Here is a 6,000-nt window from a genome sequence, read left to right on the forward strand (position 1 = left end):
TAGATCTGTCTCTCTTCTTCTTGAATCCCCCTTTTTCTCCTCCTGCTCATCTCTATCTCCCTCCTCCCTCTCCTCTTTTCATGTAACTCTGTGAACCTCTCTGGGTGTCCCTCACGGGGGAGAATCTTTTCACCATTAACCTAGAAGTTTTATTATCAGTGCTGTATAGTTGGAGAAGTCTTGAGACTACTGGAAGAATAAAACTGAAATCCAGAGGCAGGAGACTTAAGCCCAAAACCTGAGAACACCAGAAAACTCCTGACTACATGGAACATTAAGTAATAAGAGACCGTCCAAAAGCCTCCATACCTACAATGAAACCAACCACCACCCAAGAGCCAGTAAGTTTCAGAGCAAGACATACCACGCAAATTCTCCAGCAACACAGGAACATAGCCCTGAGCATCAACATTCAGGCTGCCCAAAGTCACACCTAACACATAGACCCATCTCAAAACTCATTACTGGGCACTCCATTGCACTCCAGAGAGAAGAAATCTAGTTCCATGCACCAGAACACCAACACAAACTTCCCTAACCAGGAAACCTTGACAAGCCTATCGTCCAACCCCACCCACTGGGTAAAACCTCCACAATAAAAAGGAACCACAGACCTCCAGAATACAGAAAGCCCACTCCAGACACAGCAATCTAAACAAGATGAAAAGGCAGAGAAATACCCAACAGGTAAAGGAACATGAAAATGCCCACCAAGTCAAACAAAAGAGGAGGAGATAGGGAATCTACCTGAAAAAGAATTTAGAATAATGATAATAAAAATGATCCAAAAATCTTGAAAAACAAAATGGAGTTACAGATAAATAGCCTGGAGACAAAGATTGAGAAGATGCAAGAAATGTTTAATAAAGACCTAGAAGAAATAAAAAAGAGTCAATTAAAAATGAATAATGCAATGAATGAGATCAAAAACACTCTGGAGGGAACCAAGAGTAGAATAACGGAGACAGAAGATAGGATAAGTGAGGTAGAAGATAAAATGGTGGAAATAAATGAAGCAGAGAGGAAAAAAGAAAAAAGAATCAAAAGAAATGAGGACAACCTCAGGGACCTCTGGGACAATGTGAAACACCCCAACATTCAAATCATAGGATGATTCCCAGAAGAAGAAGACAAAAGGAAAGGCCATGAGAAAATACTCGAGGAGATAATAGTTGAAAACTTCCCTAAAATGGTGAAGGAAATAGCTACCCAAGTCCAAGAAACCCAGAGAGTCCCAAACAAGATAAACGCAAGGCGAAACACCCCAAGACACATATTAATCAAATTAACAAAGATTAAACACAAAGAAAAATATTAAAAGCAGCAAGGGAGAAACAACAAATAACACACAAAGGGATTCCCATAAGGATAACAGCTGATCTATCAATAGAAACCCTCCAGGCCAGAAGGGAATGGCAGGACATACTCAAAGTAATGAAAGAGAATAACCTACAACCTAGATTACTGTACCCAGCAAGGATCTCATTCAGATATGAAGGAGAATTCAAAAGCTTTACAGACAAACAAAAGCTGAGAGAATTCAGCACCACCAAACCAGCTCTTCAACAAATGCTAAAGGATCTTCTCTAGACAGGAATCACAGAAAGGTTGTATAAACGTGAACCCAAAAGAACAAAGTAAATGGCAACAGGACCACACCTATCAATAATTACCTTAAATGTAAATGGGTTGAATGCCCCAACCAAAAGACAAAGACTGGCTGAACAGATACAAAAAAAAGACCCCTATATGTGCTGTCTACAAGAGACCCACCTCAAAACAAGAGACACATACAGGCTAAAAGTGAAGGGCTGGAAAAAAACATTTCACGCAAACGGAGAACAAAAGAAAGCAGGAGTCGCAATACTCATATCAGATAAAATAGACTTTCAAATAAAGGCTGTGAAAAGAGACAAAGAAGGACACTACATAATGATTAAAGGATCAATTCAAGAAGAAGATATAACAATTATAAATATATATGCACCCAACATAGGAGCACCGCAATTTGTAAGGAAAATGCTAACGAGTATGAAAGAGGAAATTAATAGCAACACAATAAGAGTGGGAGACTTTAATACCCCACTCACAACTATGGATAGATCAACTAAACAGAAAATTAACAAGGAAACACAAACTTTAAATGACACAATGGACCAGCTAGACCTAATTGATATCTATAGGACATTTCACCCCAAAACAATCAACTTCACCTTTTTCTCAAGTGCACACGGAACCTTCTCCAGAATAGATCACATCCTGGGCCATAAATCTAGTCTTGGAAAATGCAAAAAAATTGAAATCATTCCAGTCACCTTTTCTGACCACAGTGCAGTAAGATTAAATCTCAATTACAGGAAAAAAACTGTTAAAAATTCAAACATATGGAGGTTAAATAACATCCTTCTGAATAACCAACAAATCATAGAAGAAATCAAAAAAGAAATCAAAATATGCATAGAAATGAATGAAAATGAAAACACAACAACCCAAAACCTATGGGACACTGTAAAAGCAGTGCTAAGGGGAAGGTTCATAGCATTATAGGCTTACCTCAAGAAACAAGAAAAAAGTCAAATAAATAACCTAACTCTATACCTAAAGCAATTAGAGAAAGAAGAAATGAAGAACCCCACGGTTAGTAGAAGGAAAGAAATCTTAAAAATTAGGGCAGAAATAAATTCAAAAGAAACTAAAGAGACCATAGCAATAATCAACGAAGCTAAAAGCTGTTTTTTTGGAAAAATAAACAAAATTGACAAACCATTAGCAAGACTCATTAAGAAACAAAGAGAGAAGAACCAAATTAACAAAATTAGAAATGAAAATGGAGAGATCACAACAGACAACACTGAAATACAAAGGATCATAAGAGACTACTACCAGCAGCTCTATGCCAATAAAATGGACAACTTGGAAGAAATGGACAAATTCTTAGAAAAGTATAACTTTCCAAAACTGAACCAGGAAGAAATAGAAGATCTTAACAGACCCATCACAAGCAAGGAAATCGAAACTGTAATCAGAAATCTTCCAGCAAACAAAAGCCCAGGACCAGATGGCTTCACAGCTGAATTCTACCAAAAATTTAGAGAAGAGCTAACACCTATCTTACTCAAACTCTTCCAGAAAATTGCAGAAGAAGGTAAACTTCCAAACTCATTCTATGAGGCCACCATCACCCTAATTCCAAAACCAGACAAAGATGCCACAAAAAAAAGAAAACTACAGGCCAATATCACTGATGAACATAGATGCAAAAATCCTTAACAAAATTCTAGCAAACAGAATCCAACAACATATTAAAAAAATCATACACCATGACCAAGTGGGCTTTATCCCAGGAATGCAAGAATTCTTTAATATCTGCAAATCAATCAATGTAATACACCACATTAACAAATTGAAAGATAAAAACCATATGATTATCTCAATAGATGCAGAGAAAGCCTTTGACAAAATTCAACACCCATTTATGATTAAAACTCTCCAGAAAGCGGGAATAGAACGAACATACCTCAACATAATAAAAGCTATATATGACAAACCCACAGCAAGCATCACCCTCAATGGTGAAAAATTGAAAGCATTTCCTCTGAAATCAGGAACAAGACAAGGGTGCCCACTCTCACCACTACTAACTATTCAACATAGTAGTGTTGGAGTCAAAAGAAGTAGTCAAAACTTCTTTGGAAGTTTTGGCCACAGCATTCAGAGTAGAAAAAGAAGTAAAAGGAGTCCAGATAGGAAACGAAGAAGTGAAACTCTGGCTGTTTGCAGATGACATGATCCTCTACATAGAAAACCCTAAAGACTCTACCAGAAAATTACTAGAGCTAATCAATGAATATAGTAAAGTTGCAGGATATAAAATTAACACACAGAAATGCCTTGCATTCCTATACACTAACAATGAGAAAACAGAAAGAGAAATTAAGGAAACAATACCATTCACCATTGCAACAAAAAGAATAAAATACTTAGGAGTATATCTACCTAAAGAAACAAAAGACCTATACATAGAAAACTATAAAACACTGATGAAAGAAATCAAAGAGGACACAAACAGATGGAGAAATATACCGTGTTCATGGATTGGAAGAATCAATACTGTCAAAATGGCTATACTACCCAAAGCAATCTATAGATTCAATGCAATCCCTATCAAGCTACCAACGGTATTTTTCACAGAACTAGAACAAATAATTTCACAATTTGTATGGAAATACATAAAACCTCGAATAGCCAAAGTAATCTTGAGAAAGAAGAATGGAACTGGAGGAATCAACCTGCCTGACTTCAGACTGTACTACAAAACCACAGTCATCAAGACAGTATGGTACTAGCACAAAGACAGAAATATAGATCAATGGAACAGAATAGGAAGCCCAGAGATAAATCCACGAACCTATGGACACCTTATCTTCCACAAAGGAGGCAAGGATATACAATGGAAAAAAGACAACCTCTTTAACAAGTGGTGCTGGGAAAACTGGTCAACCACTTGTAAAAGAATGAAACTAGAACACTTTCTAACACCATACACAAAAATAAACTCAAAATGGATTAAAGATCTAAATGTAAGACCAGAAACTATAAAACTCCTAGAGGAGAACATAGGCAAAACACTCTCCGACATAAATCACAGCAAGATCCTCTATGACCCACCTCCCAGAATATTGGAAATAAAAGCAAAACTAAACAAATGGGACCTAATGAAACTTAAAAGCTTTTGCACTACAAAGGAAACTATAAGTAAGGTGAAAAGACAGCCCTCAGATTGGGAGAAAATAATAGCAAATGAAGAAACAGACAAAGGATTAATCTCAAAAATATACAAGCAACTCCTGCAGCTCAATTCCAGAAAAATAAAGGACCCAATCAAAAAACGGGCCAAAGAACTAAACAGACATTTCTCCAAAGAAGACATACAGATGGCTAACAAACACATGAAAAGATGCTCAACATCACTCATCATCAGAGAAATGCAAATCAAAACCACAATGAGGTACCATTACATGCCAGTCAGGATGGCTGCTATCCAAAAGTCTACAAGCAATAAATGCTGGAGAGGGTGTGGAGAAAAGGGAACCTTCTTACACTGTTGGTGGGAATGCAAACTAGTACAGCCACTATGGAGAACAGTGTGGAGATTTCTTAAAAAACTGGAAATAGAACAGTCATATGACCCAGCAATGCCACTCCTGGGCATACACACTGAGGAAACCAGATCTGAAAGAGACACGTGCACCCCAATGTTCATCGCAGCACTGTTTATAATAGCCAGGACATGGAAGCAACCTAGATGCCCATCAACAGACGAATGGATAAGGAAGCTGTGGTACATATACACCATGGAATATTACTCAGCCATTAAAAATAATTCATTTGAATCAGTTCTAATGAGATGGATGAAACTGGAGCCCATTATACAGAGTGAAGTAAGCCAGAAAAATAAAGAACATTACAGCATACTAACACATATATATGGAATTTAGAAAGATAGTAATGATAACCCTATACGCAAAACAGAAAAAGAGACACAGAAGTACAGAACAGACTTTTGGACTCTGGGGGAAGGCGAGGGTGGGATGTTTCTAGAGAACAGCATGTATATTATCTATAGGGAAACAGATCACCAGCCAAGGTTGGATGCATGAGACAAGTGCTCAGGCCTGGTGCACTGGGAAGACCCAGAGGAATCGGATGGAGAGGGAGGTGGGAGGGGGGATCGGGATTGGGAATACATGTAACTCCATGGCTGATTCACGTCAATGTATGACAAAACCCACTACAATATTGTAAAGTAATTAGCCTCCAACTAATAAAAAATAAATGAAAAAAAACTAATTTGGAAGATATTAATCCTATCATGGAAAAATAAGCTAAGAAATAGGTGAATAATATAAATAAAGGAAGGGCTTACATGGTGCACTATGAACCTAGGATTAACACTAATCTAATTTGCAAATTTGTGTTAATAAACTCAATCAGAAGAAT

This window comes from Cervus canadensis, chromosome 14, assembly GCF_019320065.1.
Source record: "Cervus canadensis isolate Bull #8, Minnesota chromosome 14, ASM1932006v1, whole genome shotgun sequence".
In the NCBI taxonomy this organism is placed as follows: Eukaryota; Metazoa; Chordata; class Mammalia; order Artiodactyla; family Cervidae; genus Cervus; species Cervus canadensis.